Here is a 17,693-nt window from a genome sequence, read left to right as displayed (position 1 = left end):
ATGCGTCGGCTTACCCAAAATGAAAGGTTACGTGCCCTTGGCATGCTACAGATCGGCGCAACACAGGCGGTTGTGGCGCGGACGATGAATGTTTCTCAGTCTGTCATAAGCGGGCTATGGTCCAGATACCGTGATACACAATCTGTACAGGACAGACCACGCTCAGGTCGACCAAGGGCGACAACTCAAGCCCAGGATCGATTTATCCGTACCTTGGCCTTGAGAAATCGTGTCATCACAGCAAATCAGATCAGCGCTCGTCTTCAAACAGACACTGGTGTGAGAGTGAGTGGCCAGACGATTCGGAATCGACTGCATAGGGGTCACCTTCGCGCCCGACGTCCTCGCGTGATCCCTTGTTTGAGAGATCATCACATTCAGGCAAGACGTCGTTGGTGTAGGGATCGTCAACACTGAGATAATCGACGCTGGAGCAATGTGATGTTTTCAGATGAGTCAAGGTTCACTGTTGATTTTTTGGACAGACGTAGGAGGGTGTGGTGTCGTCGAAACGAGCGCTTCCAAGACGTTAACGTCATCAGACATGATCGATTTGGGGGTGGTTCTGTTATGGTGTGGGGAGGCATCACTGTTGCTGGAAGAACGGCTTTACATGTTGTTGCAGGGCGTGTTACAGGCCAGTACTACCGGGACAACATCTTGGCAGTCCATGTTGTGCCGTTCGCACGACGTCATGGCCGCCGTTTCATCTTCCAGGATGACAACGCAAGATGTCACAGGGCCAGGATCGTTACAGGTTACCTCCAACAACAGAACATCACCACATTACCTTGGCCAGCACTGAGTCCCGACCTCTCCCCCATCGAGCATGTCTGGGACATGCTTGGACAGAGGTTACGTCAACGTCAACAACGTCCTGCCAATGTCCAAGAACTTGCTGCTGCGTTGCAACAGGAATGGGACAATCTGGACCAAAATGACCTTAGACGTCTCATTAGGAGTATGCCACGTCGGATCAATGCTTGTTTGGCAAACAGAGGAGGATTTACCCGTTACTGACTTGGTTGTGATGCTGTGGTAACTTTGCTGTTTGACCCCGGGTATCATTTTACCCTTATAATGGTCAGTCTGTGCCTTACTTAGTCTAACGATCATTTGGAATAAATCGATGAATGTGAACTTCATTTCATTTTGTCATTTGTTTCTTCGTCAGTTTCATTAGGTGACTTTAATAACACTTAAAAATCAAATATCCCCTACTTTTTTTGAATAGTATAATACGTTGTCAGTATCGATGTTGTTATGTACACGTCAAATATATACATTGTAAGAGTCATATTTTATCCACGTATCCAATTAGTCAGCATATACTATTATTCTGACATATTGCAATATTATTGATATGCATTGTCAATATCCTTTATCATTTATCTCTATTTCTTTTATCATCCCACTTTTAATTTCAATTTTGTATTATATATGTTTATTTTAGCCCAAAGTGGAAATTTCTTGGATTCTGATTGGTGGAAAAGCGGCGTCGAATGAGTATAACAGTCCTCTAAATTTCCCGGGCGACTCACTGCGAATATTTCCTGGGTACTAGATTCTCTTTGTAGTAGTGGCCAAAGATTCTACACCTCAAAACGTTTTTCTAGGAAATCTTCGTGTAATTTTGCTTGTATGTCATCAACAATGAAATTCAACCTTATAATATAACAAATAGTAGCGTACTATGGGCCAGAAACTTAGCATGACGTTACGTTATCTTGGAATTGTGACGTCATATCTAAACGCGAAATCCGTCAATTGAGGCGCAATTGTCCAAGGAACCATCATGCCTAATTTTATGTCAATCGTACATGGATTGACGGAGCCTTGGTCTTTTTTCGAAAAGCGCCACTTACAAAAACAACAAGAACATGATCAGTAGCGCGAAGGGACCAACTACTGACCTTAAAATGATATTGTGTGTGCTATATGCGATTTTTTAATTTAAATCACAGAGTGTGCTGGAGAAAAACACAAAATAGGGGGTATCGGAAAAAAATATGGACTTAAACCGCTAGCCTATATTAATACACATACTCTGAAACACAAAAATACAAAATTAGTAAGTGTATTTAAAAGAAAATAAGTAAATTATAATTCATTCTGGTCTGACAATATTGGCTGCTGTGGACATTCTCACATTCTGTCATAATCAGACTTGTCAAATTCGAAGATTTTCAAAAAAATATGCAAGACGGACTGATACTGATATGACTGAGGACAGAGGCTAATTTTCATTCACAGGTTTTTGTGCGGAAAAAAAATCACATTGTCGAAATGACAAGTGTTACAGCTTTCAAATCAGCGTAGCAAACGCAGGAGTAGGCTACGCTACACAACATATATATCTATACGGTTACACGAGCGTATGGCCATTTTATCAAAGATAATATGCAATTTATTTGGAACCTAGTCACTGCTGGAGTTTAAAATCAATTAAAAAGTACATAAAACGCTTACGTAGTGGCCTCATGGTTCAAAAATCCCGCACTGTCCAGTCGCTTGGTAAACCAAATCGAACTTGAGTGGCGATTATCATATTACGTCAAGGATGTTTTAATTACGTCAAAAGTGTTTTCTTTGGTTTTACGTCATTGAAACCAAAAAACGACCGTCAAGAATCGCGCGAGAGAGAGAGGTAGGGGGGGGGGGGTAACTTCCACTCGACACAAACAAGGTCATTTCTGGACTAACATATTATACAATTTTATTTCAATAATTCGCTTGCGCATAGGGGTCTTTAGTAGTGGGGTCAAACCGGGGGACCCAGAGAAAACCCACGAGGTTGGACAGACGACCCTACTGCTTGTCACGCACAACCGGGGAGTCGAAACCACGCCAGTTGACTCAATGACAGACCTTCCGATGCAGCGCACACGCGCTAACCATTCGGCCATACCCCTCACCCCGTAAGGCTGGTGTAGCTATTGTGTCCCAAAGCATCGGCCAATCAATCTCCTCTTAGCCTTCGTCAAGGCATGCACCTAATATTAGTAATATACACCATCGCCAAGTTTGAATACTCTAGCTCAAATATTAGGCGAGGTATAATGTCTCAATGAGTGTGACGGACAACTAGCATCTCATGTTCTGGTTAATCCGGGTTAGAGAAGGCGGGCATCGGCCATGCAGTGTGCAATGAGGGAACCTTTGCGCTACTACCACTTCTATAGAATTCCAACTGTCAAGGGTTTTTTTACGTGCACGCCAATGTGTACAAAGGGTCTCTGTTTATACCCTCCGTCCTACATCGCTGACAAGGCGAATGCACGCCCGAAAATGCCGAGGAACTTACTCTACTAACACCGGGATTGACCCTCGTAGCAAAGGACCACGTATAGTCGTTCGGGTGGGACGAAAAACTGAGGTCCCGTGTACGAATTGGCGGGCACGTAAAAGAACTCTTGTCAGTTGGATTTCGAAATAAGAGTAGGTCGTATAGCGCAGCTTTCCGGGCGAGATTGTCCCCAAAGCACACTGTATGGCGTATGACAGTCATCATTAGCCCAATCGGCGCAGAAAAGTTGGGCGTTAAACCCCATTTCATTGCTAGAGAATATATAAATCGATACATTGATTGAGATTGTCTGCATTCAATGAAATCCCCCTTTAATATCTACATATGTAAATGACATTGTAAACCCTTTCCGGTGGATTTCCTGTTTACAATATGACCAAGGACTACATTTCATGATGTCTACTATCAATACCTTCATGCATAACAGTAATAAGTAGATTTTGCTCAATTCCCCACAAAACAGTGTTCTTGGGGAATTTAATTAATTGACTGACCAACCCCCAGGGCTGTTATGAATGTTCAGTACGGACACGAAGAGGTAGCGATCTTATGTTAGGCCGTGTTTGTTTGGCCCAAGCTCAAGTCAAACAAGAGTGACCCCACCTGCCCTGGATCGTCACATCCGGTTACGTCATTTGCGGGAACGGTTCTCAACAACGACCTCTACTGCAGCAGCAATTCTGGACGGCGTAGAATCTCAGACCAGACAGTCTGTAAACACCTACGTGAAACTGGATTACGAGCCAGACGTCCGTTAGAGCTGTTGTTTTGAAATACGCCGACACAGTGAAATTCGACTTCAATGGGTTCAGACACAGACGGTATGGCCACAGCAACACAGGAGAACAGTTTGGTTCAGCGACGTGTCGCGGTTCCTGTTGCAACGAGGCGATGGTAAAGCGAGGATATAGGATGCATCGAACAACTATATCATTAAAATTGTTTAATCACTGTCTAATATTAGGACATAACATAACAATTGTCATGTAACATAACTTATATCCTGATGATGTCCCTGTGGCGGAAAATATTAGACAGTGATTAAACAATTAATAATGATATAGTTGTTCAATTCATACTATTGTTTTTTGGATATTTAATACGTAAAGCTGAAATCTTTACTTTTATTATAATATGATAAATAAATATATATATATGGATACACACACACACCCACACCCACACACACACACAATTATTAATGAGTTTACTTGTGTGTAAAAGTTCCCACTCTTTCTTGCACTAAAATTGCTTGAATAGCCATACAAGCTTCAAGTTAAAAAGATTAATAAAAATTTAGCCAAAATTGTAGATCGTTTAGTACAAATTATAGCTATAATTCAAGATTATCTCCACCATTACTTTTTTATGTGTAAGTGAAACCTTCTGTTTGGTCAAGCAATTAATTAGACCCCTTCAAGACTAGCTTATTACATGGCTGAACCACCATCAATCACTATAAGACTAATAATTGTATACCAGCAGAAAATATTCATCAACAATAACCCAGCTCGACTTTCCATTAAATCATATCTTGTTCTTATTTTCTTTAATTGAAACCCTGAAATGACATTGGTTTTTGGTCAGAATATAGAAGATTGTGATATATTGGTGTTTGATCCTGATTTCTATTTCGCAAACTTTCATATTAACATTAACGCGTGTAATACATTATAAATGTCAGTATAAATGTGATAGATTGGTATCCCAATCTGATTTTTTTTACATACTCCCACATTTTCATCTCGACGTATTGTATGTCCTTTCCCATATCAATCCGTACACATTTTGTTTTTTGACACTCTACACGTCACAATTTGTATCCCATTTTGACGAAACTTGAAATATAGGTTTATATGCTAGAGAGCTCGATACTTTCGATAGTGGCACATATCGGACTGTAACTTCGTGGATTATATAAAATCTGTATTTTATTTCTTAAATGAATAAGTGAAGCTATATAATGGTCCGGGAAGCGGTCCTTTAGGTTGATCCGCGCGGCAAATATAAATATTGGTCCGAGTGGTCTTCCAATATATATAGATTGGTCCGAGTGGTCTGTAGGGTTGGTCCGAGTAGTCTTTAAGGTTGGTCCGAGTCGTCTTTTAGGTTGGCCCAAGTGTCTCTATTTCGGTCCGACTGGTCTGTTTTTGGTCCGACTGGTATTGGTCCGAGTGGTCTTTGGTCCGAGTGGTCTGGATACCGAGTCGATATCCGGACGGCGAAGCTAAGACGCCGCGAAAACATTCCACTTCGCCTTCCGGTTTCAGACAACTTGGACCAAAAACGAGTCGGACTAAGACCAGTCGGACCACTTGTTAGACAACTCGGGCCAAGACAGAAAACCACTCGGACAAATGTTTTTGAAATAATAAAGAGTTGTTTTAATAACTTGATAATTGTGTTGGTTTTACTACACATATAATTGTTTCTTGCCTTTTTGATTTCGCTGTGATACTCGTAGCGGTGTGAAGGACCGAAATTAGCTTAACTGTCATAGAAGTTACTTTTCTGTACCAACCGGGCTAATAAAAACAGCCATTACCACGCAGTGTGTTATCCGCCTACTCTTCAAACTGTCAAACGTTCCTTTCGAACGACTAGAAACTGTTCTTTACCAGATCCTCAGTTCTGCAACACTTACAGTGGGGAACCACGATGATGGAATGCGTTACGTCCTGGTTAGGCTCCGTTTACAACATAAACGAAAGCCATAACAAGGGAAGCAACCAACAAACGCGAAACTGAAATGATGTTCCCAAACATTGTATTATTTTAAAAATTCGACATTGAAAAAAAGTTTTAAATTTATTAAATTTGTAGAATTATAGAAATAAATGGCCTACAAATGTAAAGCCTGAAACAAAATATACTACAAAAGTAAATATAGCCAACAGTAACACATGTGTTTCACTTTTGGAATGACTCAAATGGAGATGAATTGAAATGGGGTTAACGGTCCACTGTTCTGTACCGACTGGGCTAATGAAGACAGGTACTACGGTCTACTCTTATATAGAATTCCAACTGTCAACGGTTCTTTTACGTGCACGTCAATGTGTACACGGGACCTCGGTTTATCGTCCCATCTGAATAACTATGCGTTGTCCCCTGCACCGGAAAATGCCGATGGACTCTCTCGGTCAGCACAGGGATTGAACACGGTGTCTCAAATGACGATGTCTTGCGTGTACCACCACCCGATTAGATTTTATTACATACTTCGAGAATGTATTTGTTGAGTAATAAAACCTTCTAGTAGTTTATCGAGGGCTGGCCGTTCTTACCGCACGGTACAAATAAAACCTTCTAGTAGTTTATCGAGGTTCGGGTGCTTCTGGAGTCCAAAATGGCCGCTTTATATAAATGAGAATTTTAGGGATAACTAACCCGAACCCTAACCCTAACCTTTTTTAAAAGACTGAACTTGGGTCTAATTTAGTTTTTACTTCTCTTAAAAGGGTTAGGGTTAGGGTTAGTATTCCCCTAAATACTCATTTGTATAAAGCGGCCATTTTGGTATGAGTTCTGGCTTGTTCTGGAATTTGTTGCTTCTAGTGGTGATAATATTTGTACCGTGCGGTAAGGACGGCCAGCCCTCGATAAACTACTAGAAGGTTTTATTACTCAACAAATACCTTCTCGAAGTATGTAATAAAATCTAATCGGGTGCTACCACTGCGTATGACAACACATTTTTACTGTGCTTTTTTGTCAATGTATTCGATATATAACATATTAGGAAATACTGCTTTACATGTAAACTTCAATTGGCTATCTCGCGTTAGGTATATGACTGAACACGGTAGTCCTGAACAATTTTTTAAAGACAATAACCTGTAACTTGTAAAGGAAATAATAAATCTGTGTTTCGATAGAAAACGGTTTTGCAAAAAGTTGACAAATGATTATTCCTTGCGGTGGGGGTTGGGGGATATTGACTTTTAGGTGGATATTTTTTACAGGATGTGAAGCCACTTGTCTAATTTTGGAAGAATTACTGTTAATCTGATCATTCATTTGACAGAACTGGAATTTTTAATTTCACGTTTAAGGTTCAACTTCACGATGAAAACAATTTTTAATCAGCCAATGGCTTGTTTAAAGGAAAAATAGCAGATGTATTTCCGTTTAAAAAAAACCTGTTTAATCCCGCAGCGTGGAAGGTTTTAGAACCCTTTAATCCAATGTCAAGCAAGAGTCTGAAGCACTGAAATGCCAGCAATTAGTTGTATGGTGAAGTTGCGCGTCTTGTTTCTGTATAACGTTCCGCTATAATTTAGAGTTTTTGTAGGTTTTCAGCAAGTAGTAGAAATAGCAGAGTATTGGTCATGACACGTGAGAATTATCATTGCTGTTTTAATCACTACGTATTAGTCTATCTTCGGTGGCTCTATTTTTAATCACAAATTACTGATTTGTTGCTGTGTCTATCTTCGGCGGCTCTATCCACAGTATGTAAGCAGACTGTAAGCAAAATAATCCCCGGATAAATTCAACATTGAACCATTATGTACGAATAATCACAAATGGCATTGCTATATGGCATTACCAATGAAGCCTTACATATATACATGTGAGGAGGTATATTTTGGCCTTTTATTCCTTATCATTGTTTTCCTTCCGAAAACCAAACCAAAGTCCCCAGACTTACATGGGTAGTCGAAATATTACCCAGGTCGAGAAACTGTAGTCTATAGAAGTATTCTTGTAAATGTTTTTTTAGTGGGGAGAGGGGAGGCGGCTGTTTTACCTTTATTTTATTCTTACGAAGGAAATAGGTGATCCGTCTGCCCTTCTCTCGACAGCGATTTGTAACTCCGTTTTTTAAAGTTACATTTTTTCACAAGAACTTATTATTTGTTGTTTTAGAAAGAATTTTAAAGTAGCAATATTGTTATTAATTTATGAAAAACAACCACGTCCTGTTTTTGCATACTATATTGAATCTTACAAACTTCCACATTTCTCAAATACTTTGAAATACTTTGAAATCTCAAAATCTTAAATTTGTAGACTACCAAAATAACTCTTGTATACAGAAGTGTCTTTAATGGGAGATGAACAAGAGATATTCAAGAATATTGTCAATATTGTCAGCTTAAACTTTTAATATGAATATTTATAAGAATTCGTACGACCGAAATCTGGCTTGCGTGGACCTATTGTCGCTTTAAGATATCTTACATGAGAATTATTTAAATTGTATGACAAGGATCTGTGATAACACCGCTAATTCGAAGAGAAAATTCCAATATGTCTTATAACGATTTTGTTTTCCGAGAACCCAGAAAATTCCAGGTCAGTTAGATAGTAGATGATCGAATCCATATCCCTAGCTCTGGAGTTTAAATGGGTGCGCTTTAGATCATAAGATTTGTCATTCAGTGAACTGAATTGTTGTTTTTGTCCCAGGCATGTACGTGACAAGGAGATTAAGGTCTCCTCCTTAACCCCCTGGGTTTCTTAGGGTTCGTTCACCAATCCCACTCCCCCTCTCTCGCGCGATTACCGCAAACAGGATATTTCTAAGCGCGGTTTTCATCTATCAGTCACATCTAGTCGCCCGGATATTGTCGGTGCACATAAAAAATCCATTGACAGTGGCATATTTTTTTTTTAATTAATTACATTATTACAATTAGATTATCTTCTAACCAGTGTGTAGTACTGTCGGACTTCTTTTATTGTTGTGTTTGTTTCTTCGTGATCGTAATAAGACTACAGCAACAATGGTTTTACAACTTTATTGCTAAGCTGTAATGGCTTTGAAGGTTCCTCGTTCTCAATAATAATGGCTGCTAGGGATTTCTGAATGAGCCCTGCTCCAACTCGCTCTACACCCTAATTTATACCCCCTAATTTCTGCAGGTCTTCGATAACCTTGACGTTAATTTCCATCCCATATATGGAATAAACCTCTTTATTTCACACGACTAAATGAGGAGGCATTTCCTTGTTTGATCTACCAACCATAGGTCAATTAACAGCCATAATTTGATGGATATCTTGACAATGGTTATGATTTTACCAAAATATCACTGTTTTTTTTATGTATAACTATATATTCACTAAGCCCGTGTGATTTGACTCTATAGACAGAGTGAAGCAACAATTTTGCAAAGAACCAAAATTGTCTCCAGTGACACACACACACGTAAGAAAATGTACCGACGAGGAATAATTTGCCGTTTTTCTTGAGACTACATATTTCAAAGATTAATTTAATTAGCCAGTAGACGAGCTAAGATGTCAGTACGTAGGACATGCTATCTAGTTCATTTCATTGTGATTTCTGTCCTCGTTAAATTTGTCTGATGAGTATCAAATGAGCTTCTATTGAACGACAGAGCACGTAACAGAATTAAGCCAGTATTAATGTCTATCTTCATATAGTCATTTTATGATGATAAACATTTTGTTGGTGTGATTTAACCATAAACCATTCGTGTGCCCTACAAAGGGATACATCGGTGATGAAAGCAGAACTGGATAACTATTATGTAGGTGGAGCTTTATGTGGCAGAAAGTGGCTTGTAGATTGCAATGAAATGGCGCTCAACGCCTTACTGTATGACGTCGGTCAATGAATAGAACGGAAGATGAGTGCAGGACAACACAGATGTTTATTTTATAGATATTTCTACGCCTGCATTTAATGTGGGTGTATATTGTCGTCAAAAATACCGATTGATCTTTTTTGTATAATTATTTATTTCAAAAACATCTTGGGCGCAGCTATGTATCAACTTAAAGCGACAATACCTTAAATCTAAGGGTGGGGGGGGGGGGTACCTTAGAACTATTGTTGAGAAGAAGGAAATATAGGAATATAGGATTTTGTTTTAAATCAACCTTCGGGGATTATAACATAAAGTTATTGCTGGCAAAGTTTACAAATGGTATGGGAGAGTCACGTTTATTAGGTTACTCAATAAAAAAAAACCTATGAGGTGAACGCTCTGAAAGAGTTACATAACTCCTAAAGGCCCGGTCCCAGTGGCCGATGGACACAAAACGTATGCAAAAAGGACACAGCGGACGAGCAAACTTTCGGGGGTGGCCCCATCCGTTTTCATCCGCTCCAGAAATGGACAAAATTGACGAAAATTTGCGAAAAGAAAACGGAATAGAACAAACGTGGGAAGTATGTAGCGGGGATGTTAAATGGATGTTCATCGGAAGCCTAGCGGATGAAAGCGGATGGAAGTGGATGACAGCTCCGAAGGGGTTATCGGGGATAATTTCGAAGCGGACGCATAGCGGAAAGAGCGGAAGCATAGCGGGTGAAGCGGATGCATCACGTACTATATGAGATGCATACGCTTACATCCTTTCTATTTCCGTGCTACTAACGATGTATAGACATTCCATGTACCTTATCTTTCCCTCCTCTTTCCGTTTTCAGCTGGAGCGGATGTGATTTGCGAGGATGCCCAGAGGATGCAGAGAGGATACAGTGGACGTTTAATGGATGATAACGGACATGGAACGTTTGGTGCTCGTATATGTCGCGCATTTACATCGTACACGGCAGAAAGTTCATCCGTTATAAAAGATTTTGTGCAGCTCAAAACTTTTTGCGCGGATGAAATCAAAGTGAACGGATGCTCGATGGATAGAGCGTATGAAACACGTATGCAATGAGTAAACAACGTATGCATGGCGTTTTCAAACGGAGGGCACGTTTTTTCCCCGTTTTACATCATCTTTGCATCCGTAAGTGCAGTGGGGCCGGGCCTTAATAACTATTTTGACACTTGATTTCGTGTTTAGTTGCTGCTTAGCAAAATTTATAAATCGAATAGTCGCTTTATAACAAATATGAAATGAGCGCTCTAAAAGAGTTACGCAAATGCTTAACTATTATGGCCCTTGATTAAACATAAATGACTTGTATTTTAGACGACAAGTGAACGTGAAAAGCGGGACTTAATTTCATTAAGAGAAGTAATCTCTGATTAAATACCAGCTGATTACTTTTGTGGATTTCAGTTGAGATCAGTAGTCTAGAACTAATGGAAATTAAAAGATATAAAAGATTACTACTCGGTATCAGACAACATTCAGTGACTTCATATTCAACCCTCCAGGATCGATACAAGGATGAGATATGGTGACAAGAAAGAATTTGCATGTTCAGCAGTTAGTTCTTTGTATTCCCGCTCAAGTGCCAGATTACTTACACATACTGTCCATGTAAAAAGATTGACAGGCGATGAATAATAAAAATAGGAAACGGTTGACTTAGATTGTTAACCAATAGATGGAGATAGTTTTGAAATGATTTTTTCATTAGTCATTTCCAATGATGTAAATTATGTGCTTTCTGCCGAATCCTGGCAAAATTTTAAAACTACTTCTCGGTGTTCCCAGTTTACATGTTGCCCCTCTTTATTCATCCATTCTATTCTTTATGTTAAACCTTACCCCCTTACCCCCCCCCCCCTCCTGTTGTTATTGTAGATGAAAGAATCGCTATGGAGGAGGCGATGCGGGCGAGACGGAAAGAAAGCACCCGGGTAGCCATCCAAACTATGTAATATTTTTGTACATCATAATGAAAATTTGTTTGGTAAACTTTTAAATAATTTATTGCCGACATCAAACAGATTCAAGTTAATCGTAACGCTAGCACACCGAATTATTCGGGAAATCGAAAGTTGAACAGGAATTATGTAAGAGATAAATCTGCCCATTGCAGGTCTTTCATTGGGCCTTAAATGTTATATAAATTATTAATTAGACATTTATTATTAACATGACTAGACCACAAACAACCCTCAGGGCCACGGGATGGTTCTGATTTTAAATAGATTAGAACGGTCCGGCCATGTACTGATTTATTGAGAAGCGAGGCTAACACACGAATGACTACGGTGGTTACGATCAATGCACGCATCTTGTCAAAACTACAACCATTGATAACGTCTCTCAAAATATTATTTGAAATATTATGGCGAGAACAACCACCTCTTTATCTAAATCTTACATAATGCCCTTTTAATAGATCAGTTATATCGACCCACTATATAATTCAAAATAATAACCAGTTACTGTTTGGACCGCACAAAACCCTAGGGTTCGGCCAATTCATGTACATCGGACAGGAAACTTGACATGCTTGTTCCTTGGACAATTGCGCACCGATTTATGATATGAAACCACAATTCCAAGATGGCTGCGATGACGTCCTAGTCAGTTCATGGTCCATTGTTCGAAAGATTAGCTAGAAAACTAACATTTGATACCAATTTTCGACATAATATTTATTTAGATTTTGCTGATGTCGGCCAAGATAACCATAGGCTTCAAATATGTCTTCAAGAAAGTCTGATTTTCTAAACCAGTCGCGTGACCGCCTCTTCATACTAAACTGATCTTGGTTGATTGTATCGATTCTTGATGACCGAAATGTAGATTTTCCCCATGGCATTAAAACCAAATGTTCTTTTTATAGGATAAATAGATCTAAATGACCCTACTGTTATCATGCGATAATAAAAGTACATACTATAGAGGGGTAGATTACAGGCAGTCCCTTAAAATTGGCTAAATGCATGTGTCAGCCTTTTCAGATTAATATCCCTGGGTATAATCTTTGGTTCATTGTTTCAAATAAATTAATTACCCCATGTGACCGCTACTGACTAATCAGATATGTTCGATGAGTTAATATGCCTTTAAATACGAATGTAAGACTCAACGTCTTCACAATACAGTATTGGAACTTAAACTCTTTCTCTTTTGTTTTGATTCAGGAACACAAAATAAGAATTACCCACGGCTTATAACACGAACACGCCCTTTTAAAATTGGTGGAGCATTGCCTTTAACGAGACCGTATAATCAAGAAACAGGAGCGACACCAGACAACTATAAAAACCAAATTTTAACACGTAGTGCTACCGCCTCTACGGCATCAACAACCAGTACGGGGGTACACAGTGCATCACAATCGTCTATATCAACACGAAGTAACAGTCAAAACAGGACAATGAATCCAGTTCACTTTACCATTCCCACTTTTCATGGATTAAAGTCAGAAAACGCTACACTATGGCTCAAAAATGTGGAATTGTATTGCTCTATGCCATCATTAGATGATGGTCGCCAATAACCATCAATTATTAATCAAGGACCAAAGAGATTCGTGTTGGCTTTCTGCTGATAACATTTATTCAGATATGACCAAGAATTCCCACATCAAAAAGTCAATGGATGGTAAAGCCAAAAAACGAAAATTCAGAACTTGTTACTTTACAAAATCAAAATAAATCTCGTAAAATTTCATCTTTCTTGCTAATGAAAGTGATACCGATTTGTTATATAAAAAAAGGATATCCGTAATGCAGGACGGAGAACCTGACAAGGACAGCTGTCTAGTCGTTCGGATGGGACGAAAAACCGAGGTCCCGTGTACACAGTTGCGTGCACGTAAACGATCCCTTGACAGTTGGAATTCGATATAAGAGTAGGCCGTAGTGCCGCTGTACGGGCAAAATTTCATTTCACTACTACAATTTAACATTTATGAGCACCAATTCCCATCACTGATAGCTGGTGATAACGCAAATCATCTGAGTCTTAAACCCATGGTAAAACGCGCAAAACATGATTCTATTATATTTAAATCACTTTCGGAATCTATGATTAAGAATGATGTTCCAATCGTGTCATCATTCTTGATAATAAAAGTATTCTTGTTATCGTGTCAATGACATTATCTGTACTTTGTTCTTTGGTATGTATCTTCATAATTTGTAAAATGCGCACAATTACAACAGCGCTTGTATTAGCCAAGAAAGTCCAAGCCTCATCTGAGCTGCCGTCATTCGATTACAAATTCCATGCGTCAGATACTGAAGACCTGGCTAACTCTTCGGATACACCATTGGATCATTTGGCATAGTAACGATCCTTTTGTTTTGCATCATTGTGATGGTGCTTTTATAACATCGGGCTCATTGTGGTACCACCCCAATTATTCACCTCCCATTCTTCCCAGCCTACTACACATTTAATCAATCTTCATACATTTCAAATCTAAGGGTCTCCTACTCCCTTTGGCCATATCTAACCCTGGACTATCCTAACCTCCAGTATATTAACAAAATCACCAATACATCACACCCTGTAACTTATCGTCTACGGATCTCCTTATCCCAGTAAGCTTTCAGAGCTAATTCAAACGAGCAAATGATTAGCTAAATTTAGATTTACGTCGAAATGACAATTCGGCAGCTACGCCGCCTATCAGGAACACTTGTCGCCTCTTACAATTACACACGTAACGTCATTTACAAATAGTGCCTCTGCACAGCCAAGTGAGTTAGCTCTTCCCACCCCCATTCTTTTATAACTCATAGTTCATTTGTAAATCTATTGACTTAAAATTGTACATTGTATTGATTTTGTATTTTATTATGATTTGACATAATACAGTATTGGAACTTAAACTCTCTCTTCTGTTTTAATTCAGGAACACAAAATAAATGAAATGAAATGAAATGAAATGGGGTTTAACGTCCTACTGTTTTGCTTCGAACTGGGATAATGAAGACGGGCATACGCCATACAGTGTGCTATGAGGGAAATTTTGCCCGGGCAGCGGCACTATCGCCTACTCTTATATCGAATTCCAACTGCCAAGGGATCTTTTACGTGCATTCTAATGTATACACGGGACCTCGGTTTTTCGTCTCATCCGAAGGACTAGACAGCTGTCCTTTTCAGGCCCTCCGTCCTGCATCACTGACAAGGGGGACCTACGCCGGAAAGAACACAAAATAAGAAATGACTACAATGTATGACACGAATACGCCCCTTTAAAATATTATTACAACACAACTGGGTGGGAATTTTCCTTTTTGTAGATAGGATATCATTACAAAGCCCAACCATCGTATAAAGATCACAATAACTAAATACTATAAATAAGACGCGTTGACAACAACAACTAAAGAATATAAAACTAATTAAAAAGCTTCGCACTGTTATGTCCATGTACTCAGTGACCAATTAAATTCAAACTTCATGCATGGTTGTGTTGTGAACTTTACTGCAGTATTGGAATCTTTTCTCTCGGCAACTATTCATTCGAAATTGAGCATAATTGGATTATATGGAGTTAAACATAGACGATTTACTTATCCCTTTAAACGATGGACTGAATAAGTTGTGATATTATTATCACACTTCATCTTTTGGGAAAACCGATCCAATAGTTTGTTTAAGAAGTATACTACATGATTATTAAACCAATCACAACATGAGATGGTGTTGGGGAAGCATTCTGGAAATATTATCACATCTTTAACTTTTTGAAGGTCCCATAGAGCTTTTTGTCTCCATGTCACATATAAACCGACTAATTTAACAACTGTCAGAAATACATCAAGGGAATTTCGCAAGAATATCGTCTTTCTGTAGCCCGAGTTTATCAGCAAATTATTTTACCCGTTGGAAAATCAGAAAATCATGAATGTATAGTGTGAGCAGGTTTAGTCAGGTTCAAGTGGATTGCCTCAAAGTCAACGAGATTTGACATTTCTTTGAAAACATATCAAAGAGTATCAGATATTTCCTCGCAGTTAGAATAAAATGTTCTAATAGCATGCTACAGAGATTAGCCATTCCAAATCTTTAATCTGAACACACACAGAGCATGTATACTTGACGGATCAAACACTGGTTAGCAGAGATGATCTCTTGTCGGGACCATCGGTTAATGGTCATTTCAGATGATAACGGGGTCATCCACATGTCTTGATAAACCCACCATAAGATACACATAACGATATCGCCATAACCGAAATCGAATTAATTTTATTCGTTTTCAAAGCTAAATAATATTTAGTATTTCGTGTAGACGTTCGCATGGTACGAAAAACCAAGGTGATCACGTGCACGTAGAAAAGCCTTGATAGTTGGAATTCGACAAAATATTATTTGGCGTTGATGGAATAGTATTACGTGTAGTCGTTCGCATGGGACGAAAGAACAGAGGTGTTCACGTGCACGTAGAAAAGCCTTGATAACTGGAATTCGATGAAGATTGTCCGACTTATTTCCATCGTAATTAGACCTGTTGGTGCAGAAAGGTCGACATTAAACGCAATTTCAATTTATTTCCTGTGCATTATCTATATTATCTTCATGTAACATCACACTTACCTTTATGATGTGAAGAGAAATCCAGTGGTATTGTAGAAACCTTCCTGTAAAACACATGTAGCAATTGCAGCTGTAACCAAACTAACTAAATCAGTGATTCCAATACTTCTAGCGGTTTATGCAATATCTCCGGCTTTAATTAACTACATCGATCAACACGCTAAAAATACTTTTAGTTTGTCGTCATTCCCGACCCCTTCACACAACAGAATGATGTGTATTCTAAAAAGATTTAGACACAATTTCTAAGAGTAATATGGTACGTGACTGTGATCACTGAAATAACCATTAAGCAAAACAAGTCCGTGCTCAGAGAACGGGGCACCAAGGTAAGGAGGGATCACCGTCACTGGATTACCGTTTAGCAAAACATCGACGCCGCAATAATGACAAAGTAAATCACTTCGAAAATGAGTTATTTTGAATCCATAGTGTTTCTTCTATTTTGTGAACTTGTTTTTATCCGACTCTATAGTGTTTTCTTCTATTTTGTGAACTTGTATGTGTTGCCAGAAAAGTCCATTAAATCTGAAAAGAAATTCACTAATTTATTTCTTTCTTATTTTTCTTTCTTTTTTTTTTTGTTTTTTTTTTTTTTTTTTTGTTTTTACTCTTGCCCCTGATTCAGAAAATGGCCCATCTGCTCTGTTGTTGTTTTGCGCAAAAGGATTTCGTCGGCACGATGAAGATTACGATTACGAATACCTATCGTTGCGCAACTTCTCCACATAAGTGGTATCAACAAATAATATCAATTTGTTGCCTCATTGTTTCGGGTTATTATTAGTAAAACTTGATCAAATTACTTCAATGCTCCATAAACATGTTAAATAATTTGTTTTACATCCGGGTAAAGTGGTTTTTATTATATTGGATTTTAAGATTAAAATTTTATCATTATTACCACCACTTAAAATGTTAGTATTGTCGAATGTTGGTTATTGCCGTAATCAGCCTAAATCATCTGCATAATATTCTTTAATGTGTGGTAATTAATTTGGGTCACCTTCAAGATAATAAGTGACAATCTCTGATTGATCATAACTTACTACGTTGATGTTATCGTATGTAAATGTCCCATCCATTTTTTATAATGTATCAGGCGTTAAATTTGTTATAAACAACATTTTCTTTTTTATAATTGTATCATTGTTGCTTTATAGAAAAAATAGAGAATCACTGTCGAAACTTTGCTTAGTAATGACGTAAT

At 38.6% G+C, this 17,693-nt stretch overlaps 1 long non-coding RNA gene across 2 annotated transcripts in view; it reads left to right on the top strand.

Annotated features, from left to right (window-relative positions):
* The window catches only part of LOC126827060 (uncharacterized), a 99,132-nt gene extending 84,378 nt beyond the window's left edge, over positions 1–14,754 (top strand). The window contains exon 4 of one of the 2 annotated variants that reach the window (XR_007682554.2): positions 13,069–14,754. This is a non-coding gene — a long non-coding RNA (uncharacterized LOC126827060). Of the gene's footprint in view, positions 1–10,715; positions 10,737–13,068 lie in introns of those variants that run through there. The other variant, XR_008788672.1, reaches the window with a different exon arrangement.
* Positions 14,755–17,693: the final 2,939 nt, after the last annotated feature.

The sequence above is a fragment of the Patella vulgata genome, chromosome 7 (genome assembly GCF_932274485.2).
Source record: "Patella vulgata chromosome 7, xgPatVulg1.2, whole genome shotgun sequence".
NCBI lineage: Eukaryota > Metazoa > Mollusca > Gastropoda > Patellidae > Patella > Patella vulgata.
This window is presented reverse-complemented; position numbering and strand designations above follow the sequence as displayed.